Here is a 15,240-nt window from a genome sequence, read left to right as displayed (position 1 = left end):
TACTTTAATATAAAACATCATTATTGAAAAAGTACAAAGTAATAATATCAAGAGATAGGAAGATTTACATTATACTGAAGTCTTTCAAGGTCCCATTGCAGTCTTAAGAAGTAAACTGAATTGCTGAATCTGGGAATCTGAGAACTTCCCTAAATTTTCCAAGTTAGAGTTTCATAAGTCAAGTCCACGATGAAAACTACAGTTGAGGTTGAACAGGTATGACTAGTATTATATGTCAGGTTGCTGCTCTTGATTAATTTTGAGATTGAACATAAATATCCCCCAAAAAGTGGAATTGACAAGGCCTGACAAATGATTGGCTATAGGGTTAGAATAAGGGGTTGGAAGTGAAGCTAGGTGACTGGAAAAATGGTTTTATTCACTAGGAAATTTAGGAGTAGAGGTGGGGTAAGTGGGAAGGGTAATGAGTTCTGTTTTGGACATGTTGAGTATGAGATGTCTATGAATCATCCAGGTGGAGATATAAAACAGGAATTTGGATATGTAGGAATGGAGTTCAGAAGATGGACTCATTTCATTGTCGGTAATAAATCTTGTCAGTATTTTCTCTCTTTAATTTACCAGTCAGTTTCTTCCTTTAGTGATGACACGAAGATGGTAAACAATGAAATCTGTGTTTTCCCCTTATCTAGACAGTGTAAATTGTTCCTTACCTGAAGCAAGTAAGGAAGCTACTTCCAAGATGATGTATTTATAAGATTTAATTAATGTATTTATTTTATATCTGCAGAATTTTGTATATTTCTCTGAATCCATGTTGAGGATGGTTTATAAATTTAAATATCTAGTAAAACATAAAGTGAAACTTCCTCAAGGGCAAAGACTGTAGGCTTTTAACAGATACTAGTTGACCAAAAAAAAAAAAAAAAACTTTTACTAATGATCATGGTAAATTTGGTGAACTGAGTAGGATTGCTCTTGAGTAAAGGAGCCAATGATGTGTAATTTAAGAGCAGAAAAAGTGTTATATATAGTGACTGCATTGCTTCTTTTCCCAAGTTGGATTTAATGTTCACCATGTATACTTGACTCTATGGGGAGGAGCCAATCATTTTAAATCAATTCAGAGAATATCTGGTATCTGATAGCAACAGTACTTTTTGTCAGTCTTCACCCCTACTTTTTGAATAGAAAGTACTGTTGGTGGAAGGAAATGTTAGAATAGTCAGTGAGAAAACTTCATTAGAATGTTCAGTGAGAAAACTGTCAAGTAATTCATTTAGACAACGAAGACTACGAAATGCAGCTCCTCTTTACCATAATAACATACACACACACACACACACACACACACACACACACACACACACACACACATTCAAATGTCAGGCTGCCTAGAAACAAGACTAGCTGGTCTTCCTGGTGTTTTTTTATGGCCCCTCAAGATGTATTGGGAGAGGAAGAAGAGAAGAGAGGAAGCTTTTTAGCTGTGTATAGTACATTAATATAGAACCAAATTTAGTGCGACAGAGGACTGCTGGTCCAGCCCTTTGTTATTCCTACCCCCAGGGGCAGTCAAGTTCTGACCTAGCCTAGGAATGTGAGCCCAGATCCAGGAAGGGTCTATACTAGAACATTCTTCCAGATCGGATAGTTTCCAGATAGACTTAAAGTTCCAAGCCCTGGAAAACTGTTTTTGTAGTAAAACCAGTTTTTCTTTGCAATGTTGTATTCAAAAGACCTAAATTCTATATAAAGCATTTGAGTGGAAAACATTAATTAACAATATCACATATGCAACAACCAACACAACCACTTTTAATAAAGGCATAAATGCTCACAGGGAAAGGCAAGAACTTATAATCAGGAAAAAAAATTAAGCCTATCTCTCCAAGAATGCTACGAGAAAAAGAAAAACAGATGTTGTATTGAATACATTCATACTCACACACATATACACACAGTATTATATATATTTATGTATATACATATATGTATATATGTGTGAATATATATGTTTTAAAATAATTTTACCATAAAAGGGGATGTCTCTCTAGCATCATCTAAGATACAGTAATGTTTTCTCGTTTTTTTTCAGGAAGGATCTCTATCCTGACATATATATATATATATATATATATATATATATATATATATATATATATATATATATATATATATCTCCATATATATTTTTTTCTGTGTGTGTGTGTGTGTGTGTGTTTATATACACACACACACACATATATGTATAAATATGAATGTGCTATAAATAACACATTCACAAGGTTTCTTCCTGGTAATGACAGAACTAGATATTCAGTTATCAAAACAAATATTTATGAAATACCAACTCTGTACCTGCACTGTACTAGGAACTGCTGATATAAAGTCGAAAGAAAAATAGTCCTTGTTCTCAAGGAGTTTGCATTTTACTTACAAGATGATGTGTTTTATTTTATTAAACAATGCCAACAACTATAAGCACACTAGAAATATCAGGATTAGTAAAAATATTAGGAATGATTCTTCATGTCAAGAATCTATATTTTAGTTGAGACATCATGTAGTTCTCTTTATAGCATGTTGGTAACAACCTCTGACATATTAATTAATTAAAATATAATACACATTTATTAAATGCTTTCTATGTATAAATTATAACTCTACAATAGAGTACAAAACTCTATGTTTGACCAGACTAAATAGACACTTATTTACAATAAAACACATACTGTTGGAACATAAAGACTAATGACTGAAGCAAAAGGACATCATGACAGGAGAAATAAAAGTCTACTTTCTTTTACAATATCTCCTTTCATTCAGGATGTGATGAATCTTTTCTTATAATTCAGTTTAGTAATGAATTTGAGAAATTGGATATAACCATGTTACCATTCCATTGTTTTTCTCCTCCAATTTCTATCCCCTTCTACCATCTCTTGGGGGAACCATACTTCTTAATTCCAAGAAGGTTCTTGCACCATTGACCTAGGATCAGTTGACTAAATCAGTAGTGGGCAGAATCCTGAGAAATCTGAATTTAGACTCTCAGAAGAGGAAGCAAGTATGTGCCAACTACACATTCAAATTTATACTAAGATAAGATTGTTGAACTTCATAGACACTAGATAAAAGGAACTGGTTTTATACTTGGCAATGAAAGAAGATTGTTGGGTTAAATTCAGCTTACTTTTTTTCTTACTTTGCTATGATATTGATATATTTTCTTATTGGTTCTTTGCTTTAACATAAAACACTTATCTCAGGAAATGCAGATTCAATCTCAGTCCCTTGGATTCCAAATGAAAAAATGGTTTACACACAATCAACATTAATCCTTGACTACATTGCAGAGGAAATAGAATGTAGACTAATATTCCTTAGATAGGAATTAGGGGAAATGCTTTTTAAAAAATCCAGATGGATAAAGAACCAAAGACTTCATTTAAATTTTTAAATAAATTTTAGTTTCTCTAGAAATGTTCAAAACCTACCAAACTTGTCCCCTCTTAACATATTTTCACATATTTTCTATTTATTAATTCCTAACAGGAAGATTCACCTCTAAAATAATCTCAATTGAATGTATTTTGTAAATTAAGTGGAATATTTTTCAAAAAATTGGAGCATTTTCTAAGCAACATTTTTTTTCTTTATTTCTTTGTTTTTGTTTTTTAAACAAAATATCTGGTCAATGATCATGGCTTACCTAGAGTCCACGCACTACTAAAAGCTATCCAATCCAACTGCCTCATCATATGATTGTGGGCATCAAAAATGATCATGTAGGTAAAAATTGCCTTTGAAAAATATAAATCACATTCAACAAATTGTCTTGTTTATTCTTTGGTGGGACAAAAAAATGACCTCTCACCAAAATCAACATGGTTTGAAAATTATGTGGCAGAGATGAACAAAAGAGAAAACACTGAAATTAAATGAGCATGGAGAATATGATTCAAGGTTGTCTGTCTATTCTTTTCATTGGCTTTCTTGAAGGCAGGCTAGTGTTTACACTCCCATATTAACTATATATGTTAACTACCACATAGTTTATTGTTTATTTCTAGAAAAAAATATAAACAGCTCTCTAACCAGTTAAATAGTTTGTGGTCTGCTTTCAGCCTATCTTTCATTCACTTATAGTAAAGACTTAATAAATGTTTTTGTTTTGTTTTTTTCATTCATTCATTCAATCACTCATTCAACATTTGGGCTAAACTCATTCAATTTAGTATTTGATCTATCTAGTCATGCTTTTTATAGACTGACCCCAATGTTCCCTCAGAAACTTTCCCCTCTCACTTGAAACACTTAGAATGCCTAAATGCATTCAACACTAAGCTCATTTGACAGTTCCTTTACTTATTCCCTTAGTTATTAGGTATTTTTCTTCTATCTCTTCTCATTTTCACAGATAATACAACTATTTACATTATATTTTTCCAGTTGATTGCTAGGTCCTTAAAGGTAGGTCCTATTTTTCATTTTGTTGTATTCTCAGAGTCATGTAATAGATACTAAATTAATGCTTATTGGATTACATGAACTTGATTGTCTAATTTCAAAATTTTATTTCTTGGTGATATTAGAACATTTAAACAGCTCCTTAAAATGGGATTAAAAACCTACTTAGATGAGACCAAGAAGATCTAAGAAAATCTATAGCAAATGAGAAAAAAGATGGCTATGACTGAAAAGAAACATTCTGTATGGGATTCTATTTATTTATACTGTATATCCATTATAGGACTCTATTAATCTGTTACTTATAGAATGGACCAGACTATCTTCCTTTCTCTTTCTTGAAGTAAGGTCTAGAGAAGATAGAAATAGGGAATCTGGGTTCTTCTCTTCTCTGGAGATACCTCTCACAACTAAAAGTTAAATGCTCAGGTTTTGAGAGCTTCATGATGAAGCATGATACATAGTAGTTTAATATGACCTTCTGTTCCAAAGAAGATTGATTATTGGCAGGTGAAGGGGGAACTTTAAATAGACATTGGTTCTATTAACAGGATATATTACAGAACAGTGGAACAGTGGCCTTAGTAATGAAATAAAATTGAAGATTATTTTTAAAAATCTGACAATATTAAAATAGATGCATGATACTAAGTCAAATGATCAATCAGAATTTTCCATGTAATTAATTCATACTTCCTAGAGCTCTATTATAACTATTATCCTACAGTATCCTTTTAACCTTATTTGAAAGTACAACAGATATGACCCATAAGCTATAGCAAAAATCACAAATTTGGCCTCTATTCAAGTGATGACATATTGAAGTTGATGAATCTTAATTTTATAGTTTGGTAGAATCAAAAGCTGTGATTGTACAATGAAAAAAAACCCTGAAATATTAACTATTAGGTAGGCAACAGGAATATTTTCATATCGCTTTCTCATTAAGAAATGAAATAATAATTTTTAAAAATAATTACATTTATGTATTTATGTGCATAGTGCCCTGTGCTAACCCTAGGTTCTGTAGATAATTAATAACAGTCCTTGCTTATATTCTACTGGAAGCATATAGAAATGTTTTGATAACTCTTGAAAGAGACGAGTTGCAGTATTTCTTTAGGAGCTCAAATCACATTTTAATCATCACTGGCATTACATTTTATGACAGGGAAAGAGAAAGTAGTCTAAACTCCATATTACACAAGAAAAAAAATTAAAGACTTGAGTAATGTAGTCCAGGATCACAATTCATGATAGTGACAAGAGGCAAAGACAAAACTACCCAAGATCATATGACAGGAGGTCCTAACTAATGCTGTTTACATTTATATGAAAGCGATATATACACCTAGAGAATTATGCCTAGTCTAAGGTTTCCCCAGTTAAACTCTAAATTAAAGTCATAAAATCCTGCTACAATTTCTCAGTCAGTGTGGCACTGTGGAAATAACATTCAGTTTAATATCTGAGTTTGAAACTTACCTATTCCACTTAGTACTTACATGACTTTGGGCAATGCACTTCACTTCAATCATTTCACTTCTTTGGAACACAGGTTCCTTGTCTATAAAAAGAGATGAGCCCTAAGATTTCTTCAAGATCTAAATTTAGCTTCTAATTGTCCATTTATACCATTACTTCCAGTAAAATGCCTTAGTGTTTTGCTGAATGATTCTCCCCACCCTTCTCTGAAGCTAATTAACATTAGATTGGGATATACCTGTGCTTAGACGTTTTGTTTTTGTTTCATTTTTGAAGATAAGGAGATGTGGGCTATGAGTATAGCATATATGAGTATAAAGAATAGAGTTTAAAGAAATGAGTATAGAGAAATTCTCTAGCAATGTAGAACTGAATTCATTTTGCAATTTACAGACTTCTAGAGCTGTCTAGGGTGCTGAGCCAGTAGGTTTCAGAATAGGCACTTGAACCCAAGTTTGACTCTGAAGCCAGCTATATTTCTTCTATGCCATGTTCCTCTCATGCTTATTTGTTACAAGCCACTTGTTATTATTTACTGATTGATTACATTTTGTCTTTCCATCAAAAGTTTCATGACAACCATTTTGAACCTTTTCAGCCTTATATCACATTAGTCCCTTTAACATAATTTTCCCTTCATTCAAAGAAGACTAGTCGGTTTCTCTCCAACACTCTCAGTACTGTTCACCTCCATGCCTTTGCTCATTCTAAAAGCATAGAGTGTTTCCATCTCTCCTTAACCTGTTGATATTCTACATAACATTTTAAAGTTTTACTTTAACATCATTGGCTCTGAGATCTTCCTTGATCCCCTAATATCTAATGACCTTCCCCATCTTCCTCTGACTCAACATAGCATTCAGTCTATTCAACATAGCATATTCAGTCTACTTTCTCATGTTGTTATTATTATTATTATTTAATTATATTTAATTCTTTAAGACCCCATGGACCATAGTGCTCCGATATAATATTATCCATGGAGTTTTCTTGGCAAAGATATTAGAGTGGTTTGCTATTTTTTCTTCAGTAAACTACTAGTGACTTCTCATACCTAACTTGAACTCAAGTTTTCCTGAGTCTAGGCTCAGCACTTGCTTCACTGAACCACCTAGCATACTTATTTAAATGCAGCTGTAATGTGGAAGTTGCCTCAAAAATGAATATCACAACTCATTCATTTTTGTCCAGGTTGTGTGACTCCCATTTCTTCTTGTAAGTTTGTCTCTGGAGGTCTACTTAACATGTTGGAGGCTTTCCTTTACTTCTGACATTGCTAACATCTCTGGTCCTCAGGTGATCAGCCTCATCTTCTCTTCCTGTCATACAATTCCTTAATGACATCTTCCCCCCCCCCCCCATTCATCTTCAGAGTTCCTCATTGATTAAATAGTGTAGCTAGCTCACATACAAGATATGTTTTTTTCTTGCTCTCCTATATTATTTTGCAACATAATTGTTTGTGAATTTGCCATTTTCTCCCGATCAAACTGTAAATTCCACAAGAGTCAGGAACAAGTCTTATCTAAACTTTGTGTCTCACCTTGTGCCTAATATAATATTCTTCACAGAGCAAAGATTTCTAAAGTGTTTCAAACACTTGTTGAATGATTAATCAATTAATAATAAGCAAATAAAATTCAAAAGTGTGTGTGCAGGTAGGGGAGGAGTAAGGAGAGAAGTAATGACTACTAGAAAATAAGCAGAGCAAGAGCTAAATTGGGAACTTCACAAATATTTTCAAGTAATTGATTCTGCCCTTAGAAATAAATGAGAAACTTATGATATAAGATGATATCCTTCACTTAATTAAAATTTGTGTTTCATAGAAGGAATGTAAACACAGAGCAATGGAAAGGGACCTGGATATGTAGTCAGAGAACTTGGATTTGATTCTCAGCTCTTAGTGTGTGTTTCATTTCTGTGACTCTGGGCAAGTCATTTAACCATTCCAAGCACAATTCCTTATCTGTAAACAGACTATATAAGTTTCTAGCTCTAGATCTATGATCTTGATCCTAGGAGCTGTAGGAGAGTTAATATCAATAAATGTCCCACCATGAGGCTATGTTATGGGCAAATTCTCCATCAAAATAGCCTTTTCTCCAGCTTTCAACTCGTTCCATTTAACCAAACTCCTATCTTTTGGTTTTGCACTAAACAGATGTAGGAGAATGACTGGGGTGGGTTAGGCTAAATTACATTTTTTTTTAAATTTTTTACCTTTACTAACAACTTTAGAACAAGAATGGAGGAGACCAGGGCATTCTTGGGACATTGGCTCTATAGCATTTGGTGCTTTTAAAAAAAAATACAATTCTCTACTTAACTGTTCTGGGAATTTTTTTGTCACAGAGTAAAGATTAGATTTTTGAAGGTAGGTACAATGATAGAGACTAGGCAAGAGTTCAAGCTGATTAAAAATTTTAAAACACAGCAATATATAGTTTGAATTGGAAGGATGGTCAAATAACTTGGGATCTTTATTTTGTCTTAATGGTATCTTGTCTTATCAATTACTTCTGGAAGCCTGACCTGACTCTTCACAATGTTTTCCAAAGTTATTATTTCTGTTTAAAAAGTGTTCAGAGAGGAAGGAAGAGGGTCACATGACACTCCTGTGAATAAAATCTCCCACTGAGAGTCCACTGATCTGATCTTTTGTTTCATCCCAGCACTGGAGCTGAGCTCCTGCTCTCCATTAACCTTTGGAGCAAGGCAGGGCGCTCTCTTTCTCTCAGTGAAGTTTATTCAACTGTCACCATACTATCTATTAGTCTATTAACTCAGTTGCTCCAAATCCCCAAATGTTAAAATAAGTTGACTTTTTTAGAGGCTGAGACAGGTTGGGAAAAGGAGGAATGAAAGGTGCACAGAAATGATGGAATCTATGATTGATATTAATTGGGTTAATGCTTTCGTTCATTTTGGTGTTTTACAATGGCTGCAGATGCTTTGAAATCTGACTCCTGAGGGGAGAGGGACATGTCATTTCTAATTGTCTGTGGGAAGAGGGGATGACAAGGATAGATGAGTTTTAAAGAGAGCATCCCCAAACCTCATTTTAGGTAATAATTTAAAATTCTTCTCAATAAACCTATTACCAAAGATGTCAAAATAGTAAAATGGATGAGTTTTGCCTTTCCTCCCTCCCCCATTCCTATCCATTGATAGAGAAGATAATGAGCTCTAGTGAAATAGCCTTACATTAGGTAATTGAAGAAGGGAAATTCTTAAATGTAATAACTCACTCAACAAGTGGTTAGTAAGTACTTTATATAAGTATAGGATTATGCTAGACTGATTTCTGTCTTCAAGGAGTTTATAATCTAGTCGAAGGGACAAGAGTCCTACACACAAACACACATACACACAAAGCAAATGAGGAGAGAAGTTTATGACTATGTGCAAATAGTAAATGCTAAGAAATCCGAGCATAATTGAGGACACAGAAAAGTTAGGGAAGGTTTCATGGTGAAAGTGAGATTGGACCTAGGTGTTAGTGTTTACAAAAGAAGAAAAAAAAAAAAGGAAAGAGAAGATACAGAGGGAATGTGGGGGAGGGGACTGCATCAACAACACTTGGAGGCAGGGCATCGAGTAAACTAGTCTCACTGGAGCAAAGGACTCCAGAGTTAGAGATAGGGTTTCAAAGGAGAAATGTGTTGCTAGATTGTGGACGGTCTGAAGGGTCAGGCTAAGAAGTTTGGACCTCACTTTATAGGTAATAGAGAACCACTGAGAGTTTCTGAGCAAAGGAATTATATAATAAAAATGGAATTTTTTAAAAGTTCATTTTGGCATCTGTTTTTAGAATTCTTTGGAAGGAAGAAAGTGAAGGTTGAGAGATTTAGTAGGCTATCAAGATCTATGAATTAAAGGATGAAGACTCAATCTAGAAGGGAGGGGAAAGGGTGGCAATAGGGGAAAAAAGGAATAGATAAAAGGGAAAGACTGAAAAGAAAGGATCAACAGGCTTGTCAATTGTTGGGATATGGGAAGTTAGAAAGAAGATAATAATGGAGATTTGTCTGATAATCTTCTAATTATAATATAAACAGAATTTTTCCTCCAAAATACCTCCTTATAAATGATCATACTTGTCTAGTCACATAATTTCTCTTGGCTTCAGTTTTTCAAGTCTATAAATTGAGGGTGTGAGACTGGATGACCTCTGAGATCCTTTTAAAATCTAAATAATTGATTCTAAGACCCAATAGGATCAAATTCCTATATACTTTGTTTTTAAGACATCTTTTCCTCTAATTAATGTCTTTAAAAGTGAATTTGTTTTAGAATATGGACATAGAATTCATTCTATATCAAGACTAGTAAATGCTCCTACTAACTCTGCACCTGAAGACTATAATAATTTGTCTCATGCCTGAATAGGTAAATTTATGTAACATTTAGTAAGAATCATGAAAATTCTTCAATGGGACTTCCTTTGAGTAAAGCCAACAACATAGATATTAGGCACAGACGTTTTACATTATGGATTATTAAAATAACTTTCTTGTCTTTGGTCTAAGAAAGACAAAATGAACTTCCTTTTACTACTAATTTAGCTGGGTTATTAAACAAGGAGATTAAGTTCTCCACATATTATGTCTCTTGAACCCTCAAATTTAAAAAAAAATGTCTCAGTTATGATGCATTTTGGAGGAAAAGAGGGAGAAACAAAGTCTGGAAATAGCTCTGTCCTATATGGTGAGACTTCTTCACCTAGACATAGGCCCTTTCCTGAGAATCTCTTAAGATTTTGACTCTTCTTAACCTAAAACTTGGATGCTCAAAAAAGAAGACAAACTTCCTCAAGTAATCTGAGCTGGAGAAGAATGGACAAGAGCCACAGAACTGCATCAGAAGAAAGGAAGAGAGACATCTACTTTTTCCTTTGTGTCTTTTATCTGTAAGGTCTACTTATCAAAAGGGACTACCCTCTTTGATTTTTACATTGTCTCCCCTCAAAAGTTCCAAGAAATCCGTGATAAGTCTTTGGTCTAAAAGTGATAGCAAAATGATCATTCTTTTTCATAATTTATTGACCTTATTAATAAAATAATTAAATTGCCCCCAAATTTTCCAGATTAGTCCACATGCCCAGACTACTAGTTCATTTTACCAAGGTTTTAGTCTCTTGCTAACTTTTTTGTACACTTGTTTATTAAATGCTTTTTAAAAGACTAGTTAATATGCCTCCAATACTTCTCATAAATAAATGGTAGTTTCCTTTATGAAAATAAAATAACTTTCCTACCTCCAATATCAAATTGCAAAAGGACTAATCCCCTGTCAAGCCACAAACTGACACATAATCAAATCAAGGAACTGTGCCTTTTCTTCAATCCCTATTCAACTCAATCTCTTGTTTCTTGCATTTGAAAAATTTGTATGATATTGTTTATACTATTTTACTGAAAGTGGTCATGAGCAAATACATTCCAAAGTTGGATGTCTCTCCAGAGGTAACCAGGAGGAAAAAACCTTCTAGCTTTTCCCATGAGTAGTCCCTATACAAAAGTCATAATAAACTTCACAACAAATAATCAATATTTTAAAGATAGCCTAGAATGTTTTACTATACTTTTCGAACAAAATTTGAATTCACCATAAACAGTGCATTATAACTTTTGGAAAGCTTTCATTAGGTTTTCAAATTGCTGAACAGGCAGCAAACTTTAGTGGATTCTATGGGATTCAGAAGTACCTGGACTCAAATTTCATCTCTGACAATAGATATGTGACCATAGGGAAGTCACTTAACATCTCCAAGCCTCAGTTTCCTCATTTGCAAAAGAAGAATCCCTCCAATAATTTTCCTCTGCCTCTTCAAATTAGTTATTGTTATTTCTACCTCCAGAATATTTCACTTTGGTCCTAGATCAATAGCATGGACCCAGATATTTTCCCATCAAATAATTGTTACCTTGGCTAAAAGGGACATCTTGTTAGCATGAACACTTTTACAGCTGTTAAGATACTGATGGGAACTTCGTACGTGTTGTCAGAACAAGTGCTGTCAGGAAGAAACCAAATGTCAAATTGAAGTATGTGGAAGTCACCATAAATATGTCTGTGAATGTTTACCATCTGGAAGAGTAGATTTATACTTTGACCAGAAGCTGGATTACCCTATGGGCAATATCTTTGGAACTGGCCCCCTTTTTACACTGAAGAGTCCATCGTTTTCAATTAGTTTAGATAAGGCCATCCCATGGGGAAAAAAAAAAAAGCCAAACAAACTGATAACAGTTTGCCTTTTCAAGGTGTGAATTAATGTCTCAACATTTCCTCTCTCTTTCTTAAGCCTATTATCATTATTTTAGTCCTACCATGTCACAAAGTGCCTTTAAAAAAGCACTTTTCTGTTAAGCAGAGGGCTAAGCAGAGGCCTTTTGCTCTGTATGCTTTTCAGCTCAAATTCCTTTGACTGCACCTTATCTAGATTTGAATGTGATCAGACATTATCTACAAGGAAGAACTGAATGGCCTTCAGAAATTTCACTTTTTTCCCCCTGCAACATTACTGCTGCTCTAAAATAATGCCATATTCATAATAATAGTAATAACAATCACAATTCCTGTTCAGTACTAAAGCAACTCGTATTTTTAAAAATTAAGGAGAGAATTTGTATTACTTTTTTTTTTTTTTTTTTTTTTTTTAATTTTAAAGCTCTGGCTCCAGGATAAAGCCAAAATGAAATAACTAGAATTCCAAAAGAGTTCAGCTTATGAACTTTAGACTCATTTTGGTTATGTAATATTATTAGGATCTGTCTAATATTCTATTAGGAATAAATACATGAACATTTATAAGAATATTTTCTTATCAAAGATTAGAGAATAGCTGAGAACTATCTCTAAAAGTCAGTCAAGCACCACATTACTTTCTTCTACTTTTAATTTTTTTTTTTTAAAGAAAAGAATAACTCAATCTAATAGCCAAAATAGAGATGGATCTTGAAATAGGTACCTTTATAAAGTCTAATGCCAAAATCCCAAAGCACCAGCTATGAATCCTGTTATTCAACTTACTAAACAGCTCTCATTTCAGAATGGGATTATATACAGTATTATTTATAGAATCTCTCACCTGCAAGGGGGTGAATTCAGTGTTAGGTTTCTCTTGCAAGTATAAGAGAATCCAGTCAGACCAACAATAATTCATGAACACCACAGGTATAAATAAGAATTAATGTATGTTTGGGAACCAATTAAAGAGTTGTAAAAGCAAATTGAGAACTCACATTCTTTTAAGTTCTTTGAATTTAAAAAAAAATTCTCAGCACCTGTTTAAAGAAAACTTTTTGAGGAAACCATATTACAAAATATAGAAAATACCAAATTTGTGAGGTTTTGCATGTATTCAATTCCATATATATATTTATTTATTTGTTTATTTATTTTGGGCAGTATAAATAGAGACGACAAACTAAACAGCTCAAGCACTGGCTGACTAGGTATCAGCAATGCGAAAATGATAATTAAGACTCTGTCCTTTAGAATCAAAGCCCGAAAATCTATTTCCATTTAATTAACACTTCAGACAGTCCGTTTAAAACCAATAAATGTAGTGACTTTAATGACCCATTACAGTGATGCTACTTTAGTTTTCAATGACTTGTAAAACTTTCACAAACAGATCTGCAAATGAATTACATCCATCTGCTCCTCTGCAGCTGCGAGGGAGGGCTCGGTTCAATCGTGTTTTGCTACTTCCTCCTTTCCCGGTTCTCTTTGAATTCTAAAAATGTAGTTTTTATGCCAGTCTATCTACCCCCCAGTCAGTCTGAAGCCCAGCTCGCGCTCTCTCAAAAGGAGTCCTCACACTTTACAGTCACCTCCAAATTACTTTAAAAACATTATGGTTTGTTCCGTGATGAGTCAGACAGAATCCCCACTGCATAAATCATCCCAGAAAGCATCTCCATCCCTGCCAGGAGTTCTGTGGTGGAGTGTTACTAGAATTTTCATACACAATGTTGCAAGTACAACTTTAAAAGTGATCTGCTGCAAAGAGAGGACAAACGTTCGGCTGGCCATCCCTACGCGTTTCTCGGCAGTGGTTAGCCCCATTGGGGTCCTCTAAAGGGAACACTGGGTACTTAAAGCACTGCTCCAAAACACATTTTCCACCCTACACCTTCCGAAGCATGGCATTAAGAGTGTTAGCGCTCTAAAGACAGCCACGCTTCAAGCTCCACTCGCTGTTATCTGTCAGCCATACAATAGCAGCATTGATAAGACCGCAGCAACTGGCTTGACAAGTGTGCTGCGCTAGCATTCCATTCAAAACTATGCTGGGGGAAAAAAGCATCCGATGTCTTTTACTTTACCTGAACAAACTGCTTTTCTTGGAGCTGCTGGAAATGAATCCCTCGCCTTCTTCCAAAAGCTAGAGTTCTACTGCTTGCATCTCACACTTGGAGAAGACCACACAGCTCCAGCAAGGCAGTCTTCCTTCTCTTAATCCCCACTCGAATGTGATGACACACTCTAACCCCAACCATCTGTTGAAACACGTCCTCAAGCACTCAGCACAGTGGTGTGTCAAGACAGGCTGCCCAATCCAATTGCTGGGGCTGGGTGTCTCTTAAGGATTGGAGGCTGAGACCAGGACAGAAACTATAGGTCTGAGAACTCTCAGCAAAGTAACCTGAGATTTGGAGAGAGAAAGGAGGGCTATAAAAAGAGTAGAAGTGGGAGGTGCTAAAGAGAAGGTAGAGGGAGTGAATTATTCTGGTGACCAGTTGTGTTACTTTTCACAACTCCTTATATTCCCGAGGGACCACTGGGTCCCTGAATAGGATGCACAGAAGCAGGATAAAACTCCTAACAATCTTTTATTGCTGGTCTGTTTGGGAGCAATCTCCTCAGGGAAGCACTTTTCTCTAAAGGAGATAAAAGATTCATCTGGACACACTGATAAAACTAATGTAGGAGTCATTTGCACTGAAATGTGACATCTGTATTTTGAAACCCAAACTCCTACCTTCCTCTGATTAACTTGGGGCTGCCTCCAACATTCCTGGGAGAAAGGGGGTAGAGTAGGGGGAGGGGGTGCCAAGAGTACTAAAAGCACAAATCTCTATTCCTACATATAGGTCTGTACTGTTATCATCTACAGGCTGTGATTCCCAAATAGCAAATGAACATCATTTTCATTTCTACATATACAAAATAGTATCTTTTCCCCCTTGGAGATAAAAGCTATTTTTTATCATTTGCTTCTTACACAGACATCACTTTGTAAAAAAGCTTTTGCTCCAAGAGCGCTGGGCTTATTCTGTGATTGATTATTTTTATTGGCTTCCAGCT

At 34.6% G+C, this 15,240-nt stretch overlaps 1 long non-coding RNA gene across 1 annotated transcript in view; it reads right to left on the bottom strand.

The window, feature by feature from the left end:
* LOC141549365 (uncharacterized) overlaps positions 1-14,808 on the bottom strand; it is a 44,558-nt gene extending 29,750 nt beyond the window's left edge. The window contains exon 1 of the long non-coding RNA XR_012484340.1: positions 14,259-14,808. This is a non-coding gene — a long non-coding RNA (uncharacterized LOC141549365). The remainder of the gene's footprint in view (positions 1-14,258) is intronic.
* Between the last annotated feature and the right edge of the window lie 432 nt (positions 14,809-15,240).

Source organism: Sminthopsis crassicaudata, chromosome 1 (assembly GCF_048593235.1).
Source record: "Sminthopsis crassicaudata isolate SCR6 chromosome 1, ASM4859323v1, whole genome shotgun sequence".
Classification (NCBI taxonomy): Eukaryota; Metazoa; Chordata; class Mammalia; order Dasyuromorphia; family Dasyuridae; genus Sminthopsis; species Sminthopsis crassicaudata.
The sequence above is the reverse complement of the archived record's forward strand: the minus strand, read 5'-3'. Positions and strand labels throughout refer to the sequence as shown.